The following is a 26,865-nucleotide window of genomic DNA, read 5'->3' as shown; positions in this document are numbered from 1 at the left end:
AATAATAAGTTTGACGTGTGATGCTTACAGAGTCACTATTTATTAAAGGATTAATGGCAAAACTCTTTCCAGACTTTCATTTCTCTAATGCCACAGTGCCCTTAGTGTTGAATTTAAAGAAGACAAAAACTTTCATTAAAAACAAATCACTTTATTCACTGCCAATGAGGATAAATTAGGTATAGATAAAAGTAGGAAACACTTTAATTTTATGTAAACTGTCCAGATCATGTCCTGAAATCAAGTTTCTTTTATACTGAAGTTGTGTCAGCTGATAGTGGAGCTCTCAGGTCACACAGGTCATCCTGATGCCTCTTCTGTGGATACTGATACTTCCTGATGCTGCTGGCCGTTGTCTTGCGGGCTTTTGCTTGACTGAGGCAACACCCGCCCAACAATACCTTCCTCCTCTGATGGTTTCTCATACTGCAAGGAGAGTCTGGCGGGGTCCAGGAAAACCTCAAACACAGCATCATCAGGTCACTCTGATGATCTGTAAAATATGGCAGAACCACTGTTACTTATATTATACAGTCATGATTAATCAGTCGCAACCATGCACCTAACCACTGCATAAATTTGGTTTTGAATGAAAGAGAAGCATGTAGTGGTATGGTGATCTCAGTACTAAAGTCAAGGTGACTACAGTATTAAAACCCAAATGACAACAACATGTTGTTGACAATTACATTTAAATACTTTCTTTGTTCAACTGTCCTTCTGTAAGGATCGCTCTTTGTTGATGTGGCCTGATAAAAGTATGTTTATTTTAGTGTAGGCATGTGAATTATTTTGAGCACTAAAAGTATTATTCCTGTTTAATTTGAACATGGTCGTGTTCTCTGTTTCTTTGAATATTGTCAGTAGTTGCACCTACCATGCTTTTATGCAGAATCACAGGATTACACTGTTGAAGGCCTCAGTAGTGATGACTGAGCATCTCAACATCACTTAAGACTGTCTGAGAGACAGGACTGACTGCCACTGAGCCTGAAAATAACATTACACAGAGAGTTCAAACACTGAATTAGACTGTGTTAGTTTAAGCGAATAAACAGGCAACTAATAAATATATATACAGAAATGAAGGGATATTTGGAAACTCACAGCATGTTTGTCAGCTCTGTCAAAGATGTGGTGGTGTCTGCAGGGTCGGTCTTGTAGTGGTATGTTGGCCTGTGTGCAGGACAGTTACAGTTTACTCCAAAATCATCTCAAATATATGCAACAGCTGCAAACAGTTTGCAAAAAAATGATTACACATCATTGTTTGCCAGTATGGAGGAAGAGATTGATTTAATAGAGCATTTGCTTAAGACTGTGATCTGTGTTGTGACTGACACTCTCCTAGTGATGCTCTGGGTTGTTTATAATGCAATTCTGGACAACATGACAGCAACAGGGGACACTTGGAGCTGTTGACAGTAGGGACAAGCAGAAATATACACAGACCCCCCCATAATGACATTTTTAGTTGAAACTGGCCTCTACAGGGGGATTTTTTTAAAACAAGGTCTATTTTGATTCTTTTTTTATGCACCCAAGCACCTCGTTTACATTAGAGTAGATGTCTTAATCATTGTGGCTGCTTATGTCCATCATCAGGCATCTGACCATGACTTACCTGCTCACTTGTACTCAACTAGCCTAGTCCCATCACTCCCTATTGCCATGGTCAGATGGCTGATGGAGGACAGAGGCAAATTTACATTTAGCCAATTATATTGCCCCCTTTTTTCTTTTTAACAATTCATTCTGATGTGCTGGAGATAAACAGAAAATTATCTGAAATGAATCTAATTTGAGGCAAATTTATCGTAATTCATCTGTCCAGTGTTGAAACAAACAGAAGCACATGGCTAATTATTATGCAGAATGATGTCATCGAAGCGTTCACGTCGAATATTTAGCTTAATCATTGTCAAATGCAATACTGATATTCTGAGGGTAGTGATGGTTTCATGTCCTGCATTCATCATAAAACGTGCCTCAGGAGTTATCACTGTTTGACTAACAGACTGATAAAATGTAAAACCTTTTGACTAACTTACAGGAGGCTGGTTTAGTGTTGCACCTGGGAGAGACACAAGGAGGCTAACGGCTTAGCTGTCTGCGATGCCATGCACAGTAACTTATGTTAGCTGCAGCGCTACATTATATAACTTATATACCTCTACTGCTCATGTCATGTTCACATAACTTAAAACTCATGCAGACATTTTACACACCACCTCATCCTCCTTTAGCTGTCCCTCAGTAACGTTTTTAAATACTTCATAGGTCCAGCGATGCTAAATTAGCCAGGTTAGCCGCGGACATTGCTGATACCAGGCTCAACAGGCTAACATGAAAAATAAACAGTAAAGCATCATAAGAAAGGGCAAAACTTACAGCTTCCAAGTTTGAAGTGAGCATCAATCAATCCTTGATCTTCATTAAACCTTCTTTGTACTGCCACAGGAAAGCAGTCTGCAGTAGTTTTCACACATGTCAGAGTTTTCCAGTTGTGGGGTTATTTCCATTTAAAATGAAGTGAATCCACTCAGCTCCTCTGTCCTCTGAGGCGGGGGGGGCTATTCAGCCAACAACAGAGACGTTTCAGTGATTAGCTCTGAACTTCTACACAAGGCTGGTAAGGCCATCACACGCCAGAGAAAAAATGGCTCCCTTCACAAAAGTAGTTTTCAGGGAGTCCCACCCAGTCCCACCCGAACAGCCAATCACAGCACTTTTCCACTAAACTACTTCCTTTTCCACTAAAGTACTTCCTTTTCCACTATACTTTCTCTCACACACACCTATATTCTCCTCTCACACACACATATTCTTCTCTCACACACACATATTCTTCTCTCACACACATATTCTTCTCTCACACACACATATTCTTCTCTCACACACATATTCTTCTCTCACACCCATATATTCTTCTCTTACACACACATATTCTTCTTTTACATTCATATATTTTCTTCAGACATATATAGACACATATATTTTCCTTTATATGAAAAATGAAAAAATATGTGTGTGAAAGGAAAATGTATGTGCGTGAAAGGAGAATATATGTGTGTGAAAGGAGAATGTATATGTGTGAAAGGAGAATATATGTGTGCGCAAGAGTGAAAATATAAGTATGTGAAAGGAGAATGTATGTGTGTGAAAGGAGAATGTATGTGTGCGCAAGAGTGAAAATATAAGTATGTGAAAGGAGAATGTATGTGTGTGAAAGGAGAATGTATGTGTGTATGAGAGAAAATATATGTATGTGAGAGGAGAATGTATGTGTGTATGAGAGAAAATATATGTATGTGAGAGGAGAATGTGTGTGTGTGAGCAGGCCAGAATGAATTATGTCTTGTACGGCCCCTCATATGAATGTAACATTATCGGTGAGTGTCGTTTTTATGCTACACAGAGTATATTGTAGGAAAGATTTGAAATTGGAATACTATATAGGATCAAAACACTTCCAGAACCAGTGACCCTTCCCATTTCATAATTATGAGGTTTATGATTCAAATAATTTTTCATTCTAATCAAACCCTTCAGTGACCCTCATTTCATGTTTGGAAGCATCTGCATTCGTCATGTTTGTTTACTCAGGATTTTTCTTGTAATTCGTCATGTGTCTGTATGTATAAAATCACTGTACATATACAGTTTATACTCCAAATGTAGAACTACACCTAATATGATGTCTTTTTTACCACACACACACACACACACACACACACACGCGCCTCCTTTCTCCCTGGTGTTCACAGTCTGTACTGATGACCCAGGTGTCGCAGTGGCAATGTGAGACCTCATCTTAACTGACCTTAATGACTTCTGAATCCTGCCTCGATTACCCACCTTCCCCAGACCCCCCCCCCGGCCTCCTCTCTGTGTGTCTACCTCAATCCTTCCCCGTCTCACACACAGCCTATTAGCATAGTGCTATCTTTAACCTACCCCTCTCATTCATTAATGAAGCAAGGGAATAGGTGAAGCGTATTTAATGAAATCAGAGTGTGACCAGCCCTCCTAAATCATCTGCACAGGTTAAAGAGCAAACGGCTTCTTACACTCGATCATGCAGACTGTAAAGCAGGGCGTTCTAGATAGATTCTGATGAGTTTGTCATGGTCAAACTAAATGTAGAATTTGTAATACCAAGTGCAAACATTATTTGATCGCTGTGCCATAAAATAAAAAGATAAATACGAAGAATATTATGTTTTTATATTATATAAGAACAGTACTTTTTTTATGACCAAATTTTTTTTGAAAAGAAAGTGAGGTGAGAGACGGTTTATGAGGGAGGGAATTGAGTCATATGAGAGACCAGAGTGAAGGCAGCGCTGAAAAGACGAAACAAATGAAGTGACAGGTCGAGCCCGCCTCGTGGAAGAACAGAAACAGTGAAACTGGTGATACAGGATGTATGTGGGCCGAGAGCTGAAATGTGTGTCTGAGGGAAAAAATCTGTCTGTGATCTTATTCAGTTTGAGGCGTCAGTGAAATATAGTGTGGCTGTAACAAGTTCAGTTAAAACAGGCATTATTTTTAGGTTAAGCCAGCAGATGGCTGCAAAACAATCAGATAAAAAACATATTTACCAGAAGCCAGAAGTTGGTTGTGTTTTTAAATCTCGATCATTGTGGAATTTGGCACACAAGCCTGATCTCTGCTCCTACAGTCAGCCATATATCAAATGTAGACACAACCTGAAAGCATAATTATGTAGAAATTAGTGCGATTTGGCGGCCCCCACAGTTTCTGAGTGCAACTCCACTGTTGTAATGACAAACCCCAAGTCCGTAACAATTTGTCAGATAATGTAGGTGCTAACTAGAAACAAAATTACGTCAACAATGTTATGTGTTGAAAACTTGGTAAAATAGTTACATAATATTCCTTTAAAACATTTGTGGCTCTTCTACGTAAAAAAGGTGGGTCAGCAAGCTTGATGATGTGACTACAGTACTTGCAGGGCTAGCTGGCGGGCTAATAGTTGGCCATGCTTGTGCAAGTCAGTCACAACAGAGCTTCTCTCAACTTCCTCTCTACCATTTTGTTTACTTCCTCCTGGCCTTTTGTTCACCATTCAGTTCGATAAAAAGCTTTTTAAGAGGGAAAATAAAGCTCTCAGAGCTAACAAGCTCACCTGTTTGGTCAGTTAGCAAATGCATTAGCTTAACTTGGTTGCTAACGGCACAATAACTGTACTAACTAAGTGCAAACCACTTTATGGAACATTCTTTACTTTGACCAAGGAAGTTAAATGTAAGTGAATGGTGCTTCACAACTAATAATGATAGATTCCTCTGGTTTGGACTCTCAGGCTAGTCGTCCCATCAAAGGTCATTAGTGTCGAGAGGATGTGCTATTGGTCAACACACAAATTTACATGTCAAATTTGCAGATTTTCTTTGTCAAGCATGGGAAAGAAGGCAGAATGTTTGTTTTTAGACCGAGCTGCAAAAGTATTTGTAATTTTGTAATGTAATGAACTGTAATGAACTGTTTGCCTGCTGCAACAGTTTTTTTAGTTACTTGTAAACCCATGAGGGTTAGGCACTCTATGTGCATGACACAAAAATAAAAATCAGTCAATCAAAATCAATCAATGTTAAAGGGTTACATAATTAAGACATAAAAAAGCAACTGTATTTCATAAAAGTTACAGAAAAAAAGATGTAATTAGATTACAGATACATTTAGTAAAAAAGGTGCAGAATACACACATGTATATTGAGATTAAATAAAAGTAATTTTATTAATAGTTATTTTCTCTTGCCTTCATTTGCATTTGTAATCTAAAAGTGATGGACAGTAATCAAGTTACATTAATACTTTGATAGGGTTACTGACTACATTTTTAACAGGTAATTACTAACTTTATCAGAATATATTGTTAAAGTAACCCTCTTTACCCTGATTATACCTCTTCAAGCGGCGATTCCATTGGAATTAATTGATTTTGCAATCTCACCATTTTAAATCCCGCTGTGTCCAGACCTCGTCAATACTTCTGCCTGCTCCACCACTTAGTTTTACAAAAACATGTTTTATCATTGATATTCCATTTCATCTTTCATGTTATTCATATTTGCTATCTTCAAATCTTTGTGTGAGCATAGTCTGAGGTATGTACGAGTGCTGCGCATTATACTTTTAGAAATAGAGGTTTATTTCTGTGCTATATGAATGTCTATGTTGTGTAGCCTTTATCTATTCAATGGCAACAGGACAAAAGCTGAAAAAGAAAATGGAATCCAAACACACCACATACATTCACACACGAACACACACGAACACACACACACACACACACACACACACACACACACACACACACACACACACACACACACACACACACACACACACACACACACACACACACACGCAGGTAACTACAACATGTGCTGGACAGATGCAGTGTTCACCAAACACATTCACCATCACAATTCACGCATTTCACCCAAAACACACTTCAAATTTATCGCCAAATAAAACCTGTCTGTGTACCTTCCATAAAACACATTATTGCATTAGAGCGCTAAGTGTGAGTGTTTGGGAAAGGTCACTCGGAAAGTGGGGCATGATTGGCGAGTGGTTATTTGCAGTCAGTCATAGTTGTGACGTGAAAATCCATAGGGAAGAGGAGTTGCCTCTCTCTCCCTGGCTGAAAATGACCACCAATCGATGGTGTAGGAAATTGGTCGGTGGTGCAGAGCTATAGGGTGTGGAGCGAGGAGGGGGTGAAACTGTTTGGTGGGGTATTAGCTAAAGATTATTTATGATCATACATATATTTCTGCTGACACATCGGCCGTTAGGTCCTGGATTACGGGTCCTTCATTATGCGCCAAATGTTTCTGTTTTCTTATTCTAAATGGCAGACTTGGAATTGTATTCCTCTGCAAATGGCTACTCTGTGATTACATGCTGGAGTCCAAATGAGGATCATTTACTCATCTACATTGTCCTCTCGTTTGGGCTCAGGTCTGCAAGCCCAAATGTGATGCGCTCTCATTGCCGTTTTCTCATTTTATCTCTTTCTTTCCCCTGCCTTACCCCCCTCTCCTTCATTTCTACTGGCTCCACTGGTGTCATTTCCTTCTTTCATTTGCCCTCTCTTTCTCTTTCTCATTTTCTCTCTTTTCCCAGTACCACAGAGACTTGGAGATGAGCTTATCACTTTCTGCATCACAGGACCAAGCTGTCAGGCTGGCTCTGAATAAGCCTCTGTGTGTATGTGTGTGTGTGGGGGATAAAGATGTGGGCAACAGCTTGAGAGTGTAGGTAGGCTCTAGAACAATAAATTTTTTTTTGCTTTAAACTTGCTTCTGTCTGGAGACATTACTGATGTGATACCTCTGAAGGGATACTTTCACATATTTTGACCATTTGTTTCTTTGTTGCTGTGATACCCCGGCGACCTGTCCAGGACGTACACCACCTCCTGTCCAATGTGTGCTGGGATAAGCTCCAGCCCTCTGCAGCCCTGAACAGAACAAGCAGTTTAGGTAATGGATACTTAGATAGATGGATGCCGCCTAACCAATCAGTGGCAGATGTGTCATTTAACAATTACAAGAATAGCCCCACAGTATACTGCCAATTCATCCCATTCTCAGGAGACGGAAGAAAATGACTTTGTATTAGTAGAATCGATATATCCCACACAATGCTACCTGAGATAGTTAAATAGCTGTAAAGGAAAATCATTTGTTTTGCATACACAGAGGGATTTTTTGAATCAGACACGTGGGGATATAAAACTCTTCTAAAGGCGACAAGGAGCCATTAGGGGCCTATAACAAAATGAAACAACCTGAGGAAAGCTTCCTTTCTCACATCACAGGAGCAGGAAGTTTATTTTCAAACAGTTCTAGCTGAACAAATCCTGCCTGTTTCAGTCACAAAATACATTTCACATCTGGCAAAAACAGAGACAATCTGTGCTATGAAGGTCCAAACTATGGCTGCAACAATCTAACTTTTTCTCCCCTGATACCAAAACTACAGACAGCTGCCAATCCAAAGCTCCAATGCTGTCCCAGAATTTTAAATCTGCATAAATCAATGTATGAAACCCATTGGATGAGGCACACAGGTAGCACTTGTCATGGTTTGGGTTTTGTTGTTTCCTGTTTTATTTTGTAGATTATATCCTCATTAGTCATGTTTTACATTCCACTTCCTGCCTTTGTCTGTTTTCCTGTCCTTTTTCTGTGTAACCCTGTGTTTCATTTGTAAAATTGCCCTTCTGTATTCAAGTCTGTTTTCCTTTATATTTCTTTGGATTGTCTGTGTCCCCGCTTTGTTCTCTGTGGCTTCCGATTTATCCTCAGTTATGTATTTCACTTTAGTTTTTTTCCCTTTTCCTTTTGTTTCTTGCATTTTGGATGTTTGGACATCAGCTCATCATCAAAGCTCGCTTTTGCCCTCCTGCCTCTGTGTGTCTTGTGTTTTGGTCCCTTTTTCTTAAACTCAGCAGAACTTTTATTATGAGACTGGTTGACTGTATCAGACTGTATTGTTTGGTAAGGTCAGTATCTGCTCTGATGCCGATCTAATGCATTGAAACAGTACGTTCTAGTCCCTGATACAGTTATCCCTACTTCTGCGCCTTTTAAAAATTACTATGCTCTTTTGGGTTGGCAGCAGATCATATTTAATTGAAGCCAGTTCGAAAATGATTAGAGATGTAGGTGAAAGCAGCATATTTAACAGAATCTCTGCCCTTCCCATCAGGCATCTCCGCTTGATTCAAAGGATAAAATCCGTCTGCATTTTACCATCGGTATATTTGATGCAACAGTGGCATCAACAACTCATCTCAGTGTGAGGAGACCTCGAGCATAAAAGTAAACAGAGGATAGGAACGCTCTAGATTAATTCCTCTCTGGCTTTGCATAGAGGCAAGCTAACCAACCCTTCTGGTTCCAAGTTCCTGACATCATCGATATGCAGAAGTAATTTTCATCTCAGTCGCTCCTGTCAAAAGGTGCAATATGTAAGAAATTTAGTTGAAAGCATTCAAAAATCAAATAAAATCATCAACAGAACGTTTTGACATTATTACTTCTATTTATTTCATTGCAAAGATACACACAATAAAAAAAGATCCAAGTCTGTCTTGGAGCACGTTCACCCTCTGTGTCTCCTAAGGATAACTGTTTAGGGCAGCTGTCCTGACTACACCGCCTCAGGCTCCAGGGCAACCAAGGCCAACAAATATGATGCACTCAGCCTCATACTCTTCAAACAGTCTCCTATTACATAAGCTCCTTTAACACCGTTCTTTGCGACTAAAATGTGGTGAAGATCAAAACATGGACTTTTGCTTTTTGATGAAGTTGTCAAAATAAACATCTATGTAATGAAATCAATTTCACATTTTCAAAATATATTCATGAGATCAAAACAGTTAAACTCTGCTTTTGGTCCCGAGTTGCTCTCCTCAGCCTTTGGTCATGCGCCTATTCGGATAGTTGGCATTCCCTGTTGGAACATTTCATTTTCATTGCTTTGAAAAAGAAAAAGAAAAAGAAAAATTCTCAAGCTTGTCCAACCAGAAGTGAAGCGCTAGTTGTTTTTGTTCTGGACTGCACCTGTGATGTAAATGCATGCACGCATTTAAGTTGTGGCTCAAGGTTATGAAGGTGAGTTGATGTTGTAAATCAATCAACACACAAATACCCCTTTTCCACTGGTCAAAAATACTACTTAAACCCGCTAAGATCTGGCTTTTGTGTCCAATGGGAATGTGATGACGCGTTATCAACATCCGGTGGTTGTGCGTAAATAAGGAAGGAATTTGGGATGTGGTCTATTCAAGGAAGTTTTATTACAGGACACAGTGTTGGAGGTGGAGCCCTGTTCATTCCTATGAAAGCTGCTCAGTGGTGTTTTGAATCCAGAAAAGCTTAACTTTCTGGGTATGAAAATACCTGGATCACCAACAGAGCCGGCTAACTTCCAGTTTAGCGCCGGCTATCTTGAATGGGGATAAAATAATTTAATTGTGCAGCTTTTCTAGACTTTCCAAATGTTATTTGACCAAATGGCTCAAATTATGATAGTGAAACAAGTCATTTCGCGGGGGTTGCGGTGCTCAAGAAAATGTATCCACCGTTGTACAGACACTTCTTTCACAATGGAATCGGGTCAATACACGATTTTAAATGGGTGTACCCATGTTTAAAAAACCTGTGTAGACCAGCTAATTTTGGTGGAAAAGCGGCATTATTTGACAACTTAGTTATGAAATCATAACCTTGCAAAAAGGAAAACAATACAACATTTTGATTTTTATCTACTCAGCCGGCCTTGGGGCCTATGTATGAGAAACACTGCTCAAATCATCTCCTAAATGTTCCTCCAGGGTTTCAAAAAGAGATTTTGAAGCTGACACCTGTTTCTTCATCTTCTTTTACAGCTGGTGCAGAGCTGGCAGCAGAAGGCTGTGGATTGAACCTGTAAAACAAAACTCAGACTAAATCAACAAAAATCAGTGAAAATGATCACACAGCATGTTTAAACAACTGTGAGTAGTTGGCAGAAGCAGGTGAAGTGTGTCATTTCTCTTGAAGTTCATATCTGTGTCTTAAACGCTGTATATTCTTTACCGTTTGCTGTTTCTCCTTGCTCTCTAACAAACAGGTAGAGTGCATGGAGTGAGAGCGAGAGAGCCTGCTGAATGTTTCACAGCTTTCGCAGCAGTGGCATCAGCTGTACAAACAAGATCCAGGAGATGACATGCGCACTTGTGATTCCGTGGGAGTTGATAGTCAAGGCCACTGTCGCCAGCTAAAGGAGCATAGACATCTTGATACTCCACTTCTCCAAGTGGACTCTCATCTCCTGAAGCACCATACATGATGGAGAGTCTCTCCACCTGTTCATCATTTGAAAGAAGGGTTTCGTTGTTGCCGCTATCTGTTTTTCTACTGGTCTACATCAAATGTGTGGGAGCCTTTCATGCATCTGCAGTGCCTTGGAGCACCTTGCGAAGGAGGTCTGGTCTATTCAGTGACAAGTGACACCCGCAAGTAAAACAATCCTGTCTTGCTGTCCAGCGGGTTGTTATGGTAGCTACTTGATTGACAAAGCTAAGCTTTTTCTTAAAATTTTAAGAACAGCATTTTCCTTGTCATCACCAGAGACCTTATAAGAAAGGATACAAACCAGCTAAAGCATTTTGAATACAAGAGTCCATAACGACCGAGATGGCAGTTGTATGACACATATTTCGCCCCTTCCTGCCAAAAGCCAATCATCTGCTTAATCACAACTGAATCAGAAAACATATGAGCCAAGTGTGTTGTTGCACAGACACAAGCACATAGTTGAGACAGTTTATTCAAATGCCAGTTAGACAAGCATGGGTTCATAGAGAACCAACGTAAACGCAGATGGTGTGCAGTAAACATTTACTTCATAATTACAAGCTAAAGCAGAAAACTCGTCTATTGCCAGTTTAAATATCAAGCTTATACATTTTCCATCCCTACCTTCGAAGTCTCAAAAGTCTACTTGACAAGGGAGCGTCTGAGTGTATAGGGAGGGTCAAACTCACACTTGGTACGACCTAATGCTCGGGGGACTGGGTTTGTGCACACCAAGCACAAAATGTTCTCTTGGGAGGATGGTTTTCGTCTGAGGGGCTTCTGTTCTTTTCTCTCGTATCACATGCACATGCCTGGTTTGCCGGATTTGAGTCTAATTAAATGCCATAGAGCAGCTCCAACCTGCTCTCTATCAGTCTTTTCTCTCCTTTTCAAATATGGACTTGGGCATACTTTTCCAAGGTAACAGTGGAAGCTTCGAAGCCTCAGGTTCAGCCCTACTTTCTAGACGCATTATGATTTTCACTTACTGTTGGAGTATCTATGCTCTGTACACATTTTATGTTTGTTGCAGTGAACCCTAAAAAACGTCAATAAAGCTACAAGGGTTTGGTAATAAAACAGACTCATCACCACAAACACAAGCGTAATGGAATAAATAGGCAATTAACAATATGTAATGTGGTAGTCACTGCTGTAATCAAAATATTAGTTTGAAATAATGTTCTCTGCAACCTTGTAGTGATCTAAAATAAGACCCTGCAAAGGTATGTATGTATATTTGTCAGTGAAATAAGAACTGATGGTCAAGGCAAGAAACTGAGATAACTACTGATCAGGTAATATGAAATACTGAGCATTTAATTCAACCGATATTTTGTTTTACACCACTGCATTTATTTAATTGCCTTAATTTCAATAAAATTAACTTCAAAAAAATATTTAAGTCAACTCTGGCAGTAACAGGTTTTGTCAGCCTTTGCTTCTCTGAAAAAAAAAAAAAAAAAAAAGGACCACATTTTCTCTCCGTCTGGATGATACTGCTCTGTTCAGTGCTTTAATAAGACTGTATAGCAGCAGTATGTGTGATCTTCACGTAGAGAGACAGAAGGACGAACCCAACGTTTTAATGTGGGAGATACGAATGGATTTTTAAAACTGTGGACATAAATTGAACCAAAGGAGACAGACTTGCCTGCTCTCTGTCATCTCAGTGTCACTGCAGCGCTCTGATGTTCTGCTCTCAAATGAGCGTCAACAGCCGGAGCAGAGCATCATCTGACAGCACGAGCTGGTAGCACAGTTTAAAAAGGGCTGCGGTATAGGTCAGTAAAGTGGATGTAGCCACAGAATCCAAAAATGTTTCCCTATCATAAATAAGCCTCGAGCATTTTATTTTTGTCATAAACTCACATTAAACAATTAAGTCTCCTACTGATTTTTAGTTGCATGTTATGAACCCTTGACAATCGGATGCTCTCTGACCTACAACCAATTAACTTTTTCACCTTGCTGGATTGACTTACAGTAAATCAGTGACAATCTGTGTAGCCAAGTTAGAAAGTGAAACAATTTTAAAATAAAGTAAGTTAGTTAAAAACTTCAGGAAACAAAGATATTGTTTGCTGACCTTTGTGTGACTCTTTATGCCGTGCTGAGTTTAAAATTCACAAAACATAGAATATGTATTTTTTTATTTTTCCAAGGGAAAATGTAGAAGGTATGAAAAGGGCATCTTAAAAAAAATGTTCTACCTACTCTCCAAAGCAGTCAGATGAGTTGAGGGTGCGTGCAGCAGTGACGCCAAAAGTTTGCAACTGCTTTTAATTACTGGTTTCAAATCTGTTGAAGTCCAACATGATATAATAAGCACAATTTGAACTTATTATGATTATAAAGATGGAGCAAGCAATTCTGGAGAAAGAGTTGACTGAGTCTCATTCCCAGGTCGTTATATACAGACACTTTGAGTTCGTGGCTCAGCCTGAGCTTTTTTAAGATCATCTGGATAACATAAATCTCTGGACTAGGGATGTCAGTTTTGGTTAATTTTGCCAGATAATTATTAAGAAAAAAACCCCCCAAAAAACAAAATGATGTGAAATACAAGAGGCGCTTTCCTTTCAGTCCGGTGCTCCATTGATATGATGAATTCTGGCACAGTGCAGCAGCTCCTCGACAAGGTTGTATGAAACATGCCGGATGAGGAGGCTCTAGTGAAGCCGTCAGCAAACAGTGTGTTCATTCGCAATTGTACCACCATGCTTAACTGTTCACAAATATTCTCAGCGGTTAACCAATCACCAGTTAATGGCACCCATTAATATTTAACCATTGACAGACCTGCGTTTTTTGCAAATTTTGAAATGTGTGGCCACAGTAGCCACCAAGCCTCATTAAACGTGCAGGTCACCCTTCCCTCTGCAGGACACTGTGGTACTAGCACTCAGTGGCACTGATATTATAATTAGCTTATCTGTTGCACTACTGGCCAGCTGGGTAAATCTTGAATAATACAAAAGACATGAGCAGAGAATGAATAATTAAATGAGGTACAAGGTGGGAGAAGAGATGTAGCATGATAATACTGTTAGGTATTGTGCTTGCTGAGGATGTGGTGTTTCTGAGGATGATGGAGTTATGCGCTGCATAGGAGCATCCAGTATTTATAGGGTCCCCTCCTTTGTCCAGGCGACCGTTGACCTTCTGATGTCACTGTTACCACTAATGATGAAATAAACAGATGGTGTCATAGCCTGCATATTTTGGCCACGGTGCCCTGTGACTCAGGGGTCTGTTGAGTCATAGGTTTGACCCCTCAGAGATTCGGTCCACACTTTTCTATTTTAGAAAATACTGTCAAAAATAAATATAAAATCTGATGACCCTAAAATGACCTGGCAATGCAACTAAGCTGACTCATTCCTTACAGAATAAGTTTCTGCTTGGCCTCATTCCTGCCTGCAGAAACATTGTAGTCACTTACAGTATGTCAAACGGTCTAATGTTGGATGTTCTGGATCATTTATCTTGATCATTTGTTTTTGCTAATGATAAAAATGGCATGAAAAAGAATATGGTTCAACTGTTTTTAAAAAAAAACACCACCTATATATGTATATATATATATATATACATATATATATATATATATTATATATATATATTCCAAATAACATACATTTATACATTTGCAGATAAAATAAATACATACAAAGAAGCAGTTCTCTCTTACTAGTTTCCACCAACATACAGGTGTATACTTAAGAGCTGGAAAACCACAGAAATGCATTGAGCACAGTGGGATTCAGCTGAGAGCTTGATTCACTGTTGCGTCTATTTAGATTCAGTCTGTGAACCGCAATTGCAATCAAACCTATGTGAGTATATTTTGTAGGGGGTGACAGGAGTGCTGAGGGAGGGGCCTTAACGCCCACACACACACACACACACAAAGCACAACAGCAGCTACGCTCAGAGCCAGTGACTCAGATACAGCAGTAGGGCAGTATGTGATGGCTCCATTGAGGGAATTTTAATCTCTGTGCAGCTCTACAATATTAGGACGTAATTAAATCAGGGACCGCACATAAAAATGCTGCAACTAATTAACCAATAAATTATCAGTTGCTGCTCCATAAATCATGATGTACAGATCAATTTTTGTGCCACAGCTGAGAAAAGCTCACTCTTGTCAATATAAAAGCAAGAGCTTTCCTGACAGAAGGAGCCTCTATATTAATGAAGTAAACAAATAGTATTTAATGAAAAGATGTTAACTTTGTTGGATATTTTCAAATGAAGATCTGAACGTTTGGTAAAAGGAATCCATATTTTGCCATTTCCTTAAAGAGGTCATGTTATGCTTTTAGGGTTGTCGCCTTTCCTTTTTTGTGTTATGTAGCATTTTTGTGCATGTAAAAGGTCTGCAAGGTGAAAAAGCCAAAAGTCCATGCTGAAGGGAGTTTCTCTCTCCGACAGAAAACACAAACGCAAGTGCAACTCTCACCAAAGTTTCAACAGAGGCAAGATGTCTCACTCTGTAGCTAAAACAGAGCGTTCAAGACACGGTGTGAAAAAGGATGCTGCAGCAATGCACCGTATGAGGAAAAATAATGAGTATGTAAATCTATTCTACTAGGATTGAAGGATTGATTAGCCAAGGTAAGTCTGTTAATAGTTAAAAAGTGTTGTAACACAATTTTCCATCAACAGTAAACTCCTTGTGTAGCCCATAATCACTGCAAGTTCTACATAAACTACGTTTTAGCGATAGGTTAAACTTGCAGTAGCTACTGAGATTTTGGGCGCTTTGGGGGAGACATCGACACATCATCTTTAAAGTTGGTATGGGTGTTGCCATTTAGTGCTGAGTATGTATTAAAAAGTGGTTTTTAAGAGCTTTTTCACTGCCAGCAGCCACATGATGCAACCAAAAACAATACTATGTGAGCAAAGAGAAAAACAACAGTAAAGTTGCAGGTCGAATAGCTCTGGGCAGCAGGGTATTCTGGTGATAATACCCTGCAGGGTCATCAATATGAGTGAGCTGCTGTGATTTAGCGGCTGTTAGCTGCTTTTGTTGAAGCTGTGGGTTTGACATTTGCATGAGCCCCTGTATGGCTGACAGACAACAACTCTGTGGGATTTTCACAGTTTGACTTGACGTTGAGTCAACAACACCTACCAGCTTGTTAATCAATCAGAGGAGTTAGCTAGCTATTAGAACTACCGCAGTTAGCGCAGCAAGCCTTTGACTTCTATCAAGGGCAGTAAAAGAAGGGTGCCTGATGACTCCATTTGTGCAGCTGTTTACAGGCAGTCAATACAGACATGTCACACCATCCTGTTGAAGGACTCCACCAGTTTTACACATTAAAGTGTGTAAACAGGTCTTGGGGAATACAACTGTATAGGTAAAAAAAAAAAAAAAAAAGTATTATAAATACTTTTATGGCTCTGGTGAAAGCTGCATGTGATCTAAAAAGCTTCCAGTGATGTCACTCAGAGGCTAAGTTGTGGGTAATGTAGGCAGCAGGTTGTACAATATAGTCCACTGCGTCTATCATTGCACTCCTTTAACAATGTTGGACTCATTATGGACAGTTTAAAGACAAATGATGAAAATCGATACAGCAGAGAGAGATGTTGCCTTTTTCATTCCACACATTCTTCTTCCTTTTAAAAACATGGCGCCTTCATTACCCACAATGCAACCTAGCCACTGAGTGGCATCGCAACTTTAATCGCAATTTATCAGATTACAAGCAGCTCCCTCTGGAACGCCAAAAAAAGGCTTTATACACCTTTAATGTGTAAAATTGGGGGAGTTACTCTTTCAACAAACACATACTCACAATATATTTTCTGACAGTTTACACCATACATTCCTCATTTGCTGCAATGTAGATTAAGATATTTTTCGATAAAAAATTACAATTTTTAACTGAAGCATTTAATTGATCAATTATTATTGCGATGACTCAATAACAAATCGATCATTTAAATCCCAGCTCAGTTACTATGCCTTGATTAAGATACATAAAATAGGGTTTTCTGTTCAAGTAACAAAAGTGTTCACATAGCTTCATCTTCAAACCAGTCGGTGACTTGATATTGGAATATTAATTGTAAAAATGAGTAATGAGTGGGTGAATAAAAACAAAGAACAGCTAATTGTGATGCAAATGTAATTTGAGGCCTCTCACTTCAGGTTGTTGTTGTAGCTGCTTGCGCCTCACATATTAACAGCGACACCATCGTTTACCTTCATCTGTGAGGCATTCTGAGAAATAATGAGAAATATTGCCTCTTAAAACCACAACTGCCCGTGGAAACAGCACGGCCATTAACATGCACTTGGAGCATGCTCTGAGGCGATTTATGTAATCTAGGAGGGAATAAATGAGCCTAACATTAAATGATAAATTGATGTTAATGAGTAATCATTGAAGCACAGCAGATATGAAGTCTACATGCACCCAAATGTGACAACCAATATAAGATGCTCACTTGGTACAATTCACCCCCTGCCCCATGCATCCATAAACAATTAATAATCATTAATTCAAAACGGGCTGATAAACTAGCAGCAGTTCCAGATAAAGCATTTTATAGCATATTGCAAAGTGATGACCATGTGTTAATTATGGAACATAAAAAGAAATAAATGAAAAATCACCTAACTGTATATGACAGGAGGAAAACAGCTTGAAAACGCTCTCAAGTAATTACTCCCCTCTATGAATCTCCATGCACCACTGCCGAATTGCAGAACAGTGACAGTAATGTTTGGTGGCAACGGAAATATCTGATAAAAGGCTGGAGTGAGAAGCACGTCACTGTTTCATTATTGCTTTTTCTACTCTGTTACCTTTGTTGTGTGTTGTTTGTAGATGAAATGGCTTAGATCTTCTTAAAACTGACAGGCACACTTGACAAATTATTCTGTTATGGCTTTGATCCCCCTCCTGGCCACCCAAGCTTGGGGGGGCTTCAAAGAGACAGAGGACGTACAAGCTTACAAGAGGCCTTCGACATGCCCTCGTCAACCAAGACCCTGACATGGGTCAAAGTGGCAGTATGTCGACTTTTGATCAATTATTGATTCGGTTCCAGATCACGCTTTGTTTATCACCTCATTTATGTGATCAAGGAGCACTTGAAGAAATAAATACTTGAATAATTTGACATTATTTGTTTTCTTGCAGAGAGTTAGTAGAGGAAATCTATACCACTCTCATGTCTGTGTGTTAGTATGGAGCTGGAGCTGGGAGCCGATTAGCTTAGCTCACCATTAAGACTGAAAACAGGGAGAAAACAGCTAGCCTGAGTTCAAAAATACACCTGCCACCAGTTGAGCTTACTGATTACCAATTGTTGTCAACGCCATCAATCTATTGTGTTGGAGAGTTGTCGACTGAAGTAAGCATGCTAACCAGCTAGCCCCAGCCCATCCAGGCTTGAAGCCGTCATACTTTCAGCTGGGACGTGTATGTAGCTAGTCTGATAAATATACAAAAAAACCCCACAAAATGTCAGGAAAGGAAACCTTCTTACACCTATTTTCCTTATTAAACAGAAAATACAACCGCACTCCTTCTGAATCCAAGCTTCTGTCTTTCACCGAACAAAATAAAACTCACCAAAACTGTCTTGGTGTGTCAACCAAAAGGACCGTTAGCTGCACAGCTACAGTCACTAGCTAAAGGCAACTAGCTGTAGCCAAAGTGTGCAGCAATATGCTGTTGTTCTGGTGATATGCTACTCCCTATTTGTTTCAAGTCACCTTTGCCAGCTCATATCACAACAATTTTAGACTAATTAACAGCTACCTGGAGTCGTAACTTCGAGAATGACTGCTGGCACTGTAAATTTGCCCTGAAACCAACAGAGATGCTACACAGACAAAAGACGTAAATGGATAAACTAGAATGGACAGATTTTCAGCTTGTAAATCACTGTAAAAACTTCAACATGACAATTCATCAAGTTAGATCATTTCTAGCTTAAATAAATGCAATGACCAACCAAGATAATGGCATAATGGTAGGTCTATTTTTGACCATACATAAAGCCCAGTTCGAACTATTCTTCTGAATAGCTTCTATAGACAAATTACAGCAATGATTATAACTGCAATACTGTATGTCAAAGAGCTCAATTTATGTTACTGCTGAGCTTTGTAACAGTCCTTTGTGTTAGTTTCCTCTGTACACTGCGTTTACTATGCTGCTGAGTAGGCTCTCACGCAGAGATAATGTTTAGTAAGTATGTGATCAAGGTGGTTTTTTTCTTCAATTAAATGGACTCTGCTGTTCCATGTGGAGACCAACCTGAATTCCCATCCCAAAGGCCTTAGCAACATTAGCAATGTTCAGACCACATTGGTCCCTTTCAGCCCATGTCTAATCCTCTTCTAATTCAACACCAGTAATCCTGTATCTGAGCTGAGATTTGATCTTTAAAGGAAGGGTGTAAAGAGGTTTTCTGCCAAGGCTGAGAGGGGAGACGTACTTATTTGATAACCTCATTGTAAAGGCAATTTCCTGAAAAGGTGGGAATATATTCATATTTGTGAAAGTGTACAATAAAGAAAAGGGGGAAATGGGGCCATCAATTCACTGCAGCTTCCATCCTTTCTCCACAACAAGCTTTGCTTGCTATAATTTAATCAGGCCACTAGGGATGGAGCAAAGACGGCAACAAATCAAAAACTGGTCAAGCATCAAGTTGAGAAAACATTTTGATGAAATGCTATATTTTTTTCCTTGGTCTGAGATAGGGATGTTCAAAGATGCAAAGACAGTATTTGAAAAAGCACAACTTATAGTACATCCATGTGGATTCATCACATTCATTCAGGCAATAGAACATTATGTCAAGCAAAATATCTACTAAACTGTTTGTGGTTTGCTGGTGGATTGTGGATGGTTTCATTGTGGCCATAAATTAAACATTTTACACAAATACGTGTTCAATAACTTCACTTTTTCCTTCTCCATCTTGGTGTTTGCCCACAATTTGTGCAGTATTTATCTTAGAATTGCTGCCAAAACTTTTCACTGGTGTATTGTGGAGCTGTGTAGAGTCATCTTATGCTACAGAATGCAATTAGTTGCCATTCAGCGCAGTGTAAAAATCAGCTTGCAGAGACTTGAAACTTCAGAGCCACAGGCAATCCATTTCAGTGACTCTGCAACTCACTAGCCAGGCAGAATAGTGATATAACAGATACCTTAAATAACAATGTTTTTGTATTGTCAGTGCCATTGTTTTGCCTCACCTCACCTTAAAGAAATACATTCTTATTCCAACAGAAGGTCATAATCACTGACAGAAGAAGTACACAGATTTGGTTAAGCAAATGTAGATGAAACAAGAATTAATCTGTAGCATTTTATCACAGAATAACTTGTTTAATGTAGTGGGATCAGTGATGATGATGGCAAGAGTTCAAACAAATCTGACAGTGGAGTTTCCCTTAAAGCGTTCTCATTGATTATTCACATTGATTATTTTGAGACAAATGCTGGCTGATGCTTATTAAGAACATTACAGCAGCTGTGATGAATATACTGTAGCTGCTGGCAGAGTGAGAGGCAAACCCTGATACATTTTCACGCTCCTTTTATTCCTTAAGAATGGCCTGTTTAATTATTTATGGTATAACGTCACCGTGAAGCCGCAGTGCTGTCTGTTTATATTGCCTCTGGGCACATTGCCCTTGTCATGCAGGGTCACTATCATTTGGCTATTTCTTGTTGGGCTTCATGTCTTCTCATCTTTTCTCTGAATATTTTTTTGTCCCTTCAGGAGGGACACACTGAGCTCAGAGTAGACGGGTGCAGCAACATCATTGCTTTTATGTTAAAATCATAATGACTGGTCACCAGAATAACACCTCTTCAAGGGAATTACCAATGACAAATTCAGAGTAGTTACAGAGCATTTAAGACTAGACTTTAAGGAACTCACCCTCAATTTAGGAACCATATACCATACATCACCAGACTACAGAGCAGCTTCTGTCCTCAGGTTGTGAGACTCCGCGAGTCATCCTCCACAATCCTAAAATGCTTTTTTCTTCTAATGTAGCATAAAAGGACTAAAACTTAAAAAGGACTTAAAACTAACTTCCTTTGTTTTGTCGCACATGCTAACCCTTTAAAGCCCCTCCGGTGTATAGCGATATTTTTATGATATTTAATACTTTTCTGAGTCCTTTCCTGGAAATGTTAATGAGCCACACTGTTTGCCAAATATTTTTTGACAAATAGCTTAAATGTGGGAGTCATGTCATCTTCCAACAGGGGTTATAAAAGAAGAGTAGCTTCTTTAAGAAACAGGGCAGTGTGTAGTTTGTGGGTGGTCGAGCAAGAGAAGGAGAGATAGCTATCTGCTAAATCTGCAAATAAATAAATCTGCATCTTTTCTACAATAATAAGAACACATGATTGTAGATCCAGTAGCTAAGTGGGTGATTACAGACTAATTACCTTTTTACCAGAGTTGAAAGAGATCAAAATCGCTATTCTGTTGTTTTGGGTTTGACAGGGACTGATGAGGAAAGTTGGAGCATTGACCAATAGACAGACAGAGCCAGGTTTAGGGTGATCACAACGTATATGAATTTTTTAATTTTAAACACACACACACACACACACACACATATATATATATACCTCTCTCTCTCTCTCTCTATATATATATATATATATATATATATATATACTTATGCGTGTAATATATGTAATATATGTGTAATAAACAGGTAAAATCCAGTGCAGAACTTTCAATTCAAATGCATTGAAAATGCATAGTGGCTACACCTTAAAACATCGAGAAGCACATGCACGGCCCTTTAGAAAGTATCACAAGACAGAAATATATTGAATTTCTACAGAACTTGCTGTTTTGACACAAAGGTTCTCACTTTCCCAATCAAAAATGATATTGAGATATTTAGTATACCACACAGGCACTGCAAGCAGGAGCAGGGTTAGTCACCACATCCTCCCAGACAGTCTGGGGATTTGAACCATTCAGGCAGTGACGGTGCTGTTTGGAAGTTTAGAATTGAAATATTTAATCTTTCAAAATGTCAGTCCAACTTCTGAACCTACACATAATTTTACTTTCATAGGCATGCATGGAAATCATAACTAAGATTAATTTACCCCTTGCTATTTACAGCGTGCTGACATTCCCATAATCCCCCCAAATCCATTTGCCTTTTTGGTGGTAGATTACCACCGTCCCCTGGTTGTATTTACATTACTTTAAAGACCAGACATTGCACACAGCTAATATTCACCCATCTTAAAACCTCACTGCAGTGTTAAATAAAATTAATATTATAGCAATCGTCTTTCCATCTATCTATCATACAATTTTACAACCCAGATTCCAAAACAGTATTTTGGACGTTGGAGGAAGCTTGTGTTTAATTATGTAGCATATCGAAATGTTCTAAACCAACTCGGTACAGAATGACATTGTAACAACCATTTGCCCTTACAAGAATAACTACTACGTTAAATAGGAGAGGTCGCATCACAATCAGTGCGTTTACAGGAGGGATGTTTTTCTCTGCATATGTCAGTAGATGGTAGATGGGAAGGGTTGAGAGAGGCAGCAAGCCTGAGACAGCAAGACCACGGCTCTTCTTCCTCCGCAGGCTGAGGTGGCTCAACACAAACTCAAGGATACTCTGCAACTCCTACAAGAGCATCCTGACTAACCTCTACACCCAGCGGTGCAGGAGGAAGGCCAACAGGATCATCAGAGACCCCAATCATCCCCACCCAAAAATTGTTCTGTCTGCTACTGACAGGTTAGCATCCAGTCCTGCACCACCAGGCTCATGGACAGTTCCATCCCATGGGCTGTAAGACTGTTGAACGCATCAATGTAACACTTTACCTGCACCGCAATGATACAGGGTTGTCACTTTACACTTGACAATGTTATACCATTACAATATTCATACTATACTTGGTACTGTTACATATTAAACTGCACTTAATGTTTGCAACATGTTTACATCTATGTATTATGTATATACCTCCCTGCAGCCTGTTCTCATTAAGCATATATTGTACATTTAGCACATTATTGCACAACCTGCCTACCATCACAGTTTATACTTTTTCCAGCACTTCTTGAACATAAAGGGTATTTTGCTCTCCGGATGATGCAATGGATGCAATGATAAGCAAAGATGTCCTTCTTCTTACTTTGACAAAATTGAGTTCAGTTTTGGAGGACAGGAAACCATTGAAAGAAAGGCGATGTGCAATTCCAGTCGACAGAAGCCTTCAACTGATCTGCAGGAGTGAAGGACAGGAGACTCATTATGACACAAAGCTTGTTTGAAGAAATTTAAATTTAAGGTATTATCATAAAACCTTTCACTCGGTCTGTCCCCTTATCTTTTTGTGAATGAACTCTCATTTTCCTCCATCCATCTCAGAAATGCTGCTATTTTGAAAGGTAAACCAACACAACTGCCTGTTGAGAAATAACCCATCAAAATTTCAATGAGAATGTTGTGGAGAAACAGGATTAAAGTCAAATTAGGTTTAAATAGAGGGTTGAGGCCACAGAGGGTTGTAGCTGCAAGGGATTCAGTCAGTAGCATTTAAAGAGAGCAAACAACTAAAACATTCCAGGTTAAGTAAGCTCAGACTGGTGACCTCCAAAGTCAAGGTCTTACTGGGCATTCATGTGCTGTCGGAAGTATTGGGAAACGTTTCCAATTGGGGAAATTCACACAAATGCCCTCTCAAGTCGGAAACAACAACTCTGGAAATCGGAGAAAATATCGATACCCAAGTTGCTTAGTAACTGGAAATAAAACAAAATGCCTGGAAATAAAGGTACAATCTGATGTGTATATCAGGATTCACTCCAGTTTATATGCCACAGAAAAGAAAAACATTTTTTCAAGCACTGAACCTTTTTTTTGTCCACTTTCAAGGTTAAAGGCACCCTAGACTTATTCTGACTGTCCAATGAAGCAGAGCCAGTGCACTGGAGGCAATATATTTATGTTGTGCTTTTGTTTTCATGCTTCATAATTAAGCAGTAGTATCCCTCTTTGCCAGGGTACAGGGTATTATCGTTTGTTGTGCAGTTTTGAAGTCATGGACTCAAATAAATGGCAGGCTTTCACGCAACTTTCCATAACAATTCCACCATCTTTACTGTAGAGCTCTCGCTCTATCTGATTCAAAAAATGTTACAGATCTAAGCTTTAAAGTATTCACCAGCATGGCAGAATTCATTGATTTCAACCAGCTTAAAAGTTTAGTGTTGTTTGTGCCAAATATGTAATTGCCAGGCAACAAGCTTTACTCCAGACAGTAATTAGGTTATTAATATTTACTTGTTTAGTTTTGTCTTTTTTCCATTTATTGCTTAGCAACAGAATTCAGATCAGGCTGTAACAACTCGATCAATAGAGCCTTGAAGAAAAGCTTTGTTACAGTTTTTAGTAAAGCCGAGAGCTGAGAAGTATGTCAAAAATTAATGATCAAAACTTTAACACCTTGTTCATGGTGTGCAACATCACATTGAACCATGTTATCAAAGTGAAGGAATTATTTGATTTTTGAATGAAGGTATACCTTCGCACTATCTTTACAGAAATTCCTGAGGGTTTTTTTCTTGAAGTATCCTCAGAGGTTTTCAAATGTACTCTTATATGGGTCACTTGATAGTATGATAAATGAGGAAGAGGTGCACCGAGGGACATTAGTGTTGAATCTTGGGAGGCTGTGGGAGTCCCAAAGCAATGTTCGCCTTGGGCTTAGCCCAACTTGTCTCCCCAAGGGAATGTGTGACTGATGTAGTCTCAAGGTTTAAAAATAATTATTATCTCAAGGTTCAGCTCACACAGGATACATGCAGTGCTGTACTTTGTAGAGGCCGCATAATACTTAATTGGAGAGTTTTACAAGCTTGTGTTTAATTCTGTAATTTAACAGTAAAATCAGTTTTATTTAGGTCATCTTGATGTCAAACCTTGGGACATTTTGTTTAATTCATTTCAGAAGGTAAAAATTCAGTCTCACAAACCAAAACCAAATCATAAAGTCATTTTTTTCCTCTTTCTGTCCCAGTTTTTCTTCCTGTCTCTTTCCTTTTGAGCCATTATCCCTCCATCACTCTATTTTTTTTTCTCTCTCTGCCTCTTCTCTCTCTCTCATTCTCCCACAGGCTGGACGTTGCACTCTTAACACAACATTTCATTAAAGGAATGCTTAGCAACACTGTTTCACTCACTCTTTGCTGCAGCCGTGCTTGTGTGTGTGTGCATATGCGCACAGTGTGGAAAGCCAGGCTGGTTCTGCACCTATTGAGATGGCCAAGACTGAAAGAGAGTCCCTTGAGGGCCTTTGCACATGCCAGTCCCTTTTAGATTAGGACCTGAATGCATCTGCCCAGGAATGTGTTCCAATTTTAGACTCGCTGGTAAAACTCGGCAGGTTTGGAGAGAAGTGGAACACGTGATGCTTTTATAATTTTTTAAGCTCGTCCCTTGTCTTTTCTTTTCTTTCTTTCTTTTTTGTTTTTTTTAATGGCCTACTCAGCAACATATCAAAGAGAATTATTGTACTTTTTGCTCCATTATCCTTACCTGACAAATGCAGTTGCTACTTACTTTTCAGGTTAACATCTTACATAAAAACGTACAGCACATACAAAATAAAGGATATTGTTAAAGATCGAAGTGAGGTTTCGTTCTTGGCTTGAATTTCCCCCAGCTGTCTATGATTTGTTTGCAGTTCCACCAAAAAGAGATTTCCACTTGACTGTTTAAGTGGTTTCATTTAAGGCCCAGAAAGTTAAAAATAACCATTATTTTACAAAAAAAAGAAAAGATAAAACTCCAAAAACTAAAATCATCAATCAGACAATAAAAACGTTGGTAGGAAAACTTTGATCCTTCCTTTTTCCTACCCTATTTATCATCTCACAGCCTCACAGATTTATCTTGTGACCCTCTGAAGGGGGCCAACGCCTCAGCTGGGAATCACTGGACAAAACATCCTAATGGTACATCAAGTAGATAAAGCTCCACCTCAACCAGGTACAATAAATGAAATGTTACATACACATTGTTGCTTTTTTCTCTATATAAGATAGGACATTTTTCCACATTTTCACTCATTTCTCAGTAAATAATGCATTGATCTTGATGAAAAAAATCAGATGTATTTAGGTGGCTGGTATCTACGTATGAGGGAGTATAAAAAGGGGCTGATAGGCCTCTGTGGAGGTATCCGCTCTACTGAGTGCCATTCTAGTTGTGACTCAGGGAAAAGACTGGAAAGGAAAAGTTACATCCTAACATTGTGAAAGGGTGTATTTGAGGGTGAACCAAGAGTAAAAATAAAAAGCAAACAGTATGTCAATATGTTCCAAACAGGACATAAACCCCAGTCTTGGCGATAGTCCTGGACCTAACCCATTCAGCTGCAAAGCAAAGAAATCCCAACCATGTGATTGGTCATTTGAAATGATGGTCCTGGAACAGCCACACACATGATGTTCTAGCATCACGGCAATATCTGATAAACCTGTTAAACAGCATGAACAGCTTGACAGTTAAAAAGCCATACACCAGGACTGTTTGCATGTTGTTTTGATGATGAGGCCAGTTCAAACTGTATTTAGATATTCATGACAAGCTGGCAAGAGCAAAGAGAACGTACATTAGCGCTCAGTAGGAATGCATCTAGCCTGCATCCTTCCAGACTTACAGAGCAAAAGCACAGTATGGGATATTATAAGTGAAAGAGAAGCAAGAATTTGGATATCTGACTTTTAAATGTCAGCCTGTGTGAAGTGATACAATCGGCAATGAATTCTTTTAAATTCTGCACTGCATCTCGGCCTATTAAGTTTTTATTCGATATGTCCTATACACAGCTATGCTAGGTTCTGTCAACATTTATTATCTTCTAGTACACCAGTAAGGTATATCATATCCTGCTTGTTAAGCTAATAA

The 26,865-nt window shown here is 39.2% G+C and overlaps 2 long non-coding RNA genes across 2 annotated transcripts in view; both read right to left on the bottom strand.

The window, feature by feature from the left end:
• Nucleotides 1-191: 191 nt before the first annotated feature.
• LOC311273155 lies at nucleotides 192-2,565 on the bottom strand. Its single transcript, XR_014624645.1, has 4 exons — nucleotides 2,392-2,565; nucleotides 1,108-1,176; nucleotides 878-990; nucleotides 192-493 (listed from the first exon to the last, which is right to left on the bottom strand). It is a non-coding gene; the product is annotated as an uncharacterized lncRNA (long non-coding RNA).
• A 19,130-nt stretch (nucleotides 2,566-21,695) lies between these two features.
• The window catches only part of LOC311266308, a 128,399-nt gene continuing 123,229 nt past the window's right edge, over nucleotides 21,696-26,865 (bottom strand). The window contains exon 3 of the long non-coding RNA XR_014623698.1: nucleotides 21,696-23,176. This is a non-coding gene — a long non-coding RNA (uncharacterized lncRNA). The remainder of the gene's footprint in view (nucleotides 23,177-26,865) is intronic.

Source organism: Pagrus pagrus, assembly GCF_965226575.1.
Source record: "Pagrus pagrus genome assembly, chromosome: 2".
NCBI classification, from domain to species: Eukaryota; Metazoa; Chordata; class Actinopteri; order Spariformes; family Sparidae; genus Pagrus; species Pagrus pagrus.
The sequence above is the reverse complement of the archived record's forward strand: the minus strand, read 5'-3'. Positions and strand labels throughout refer to the sequence as shown.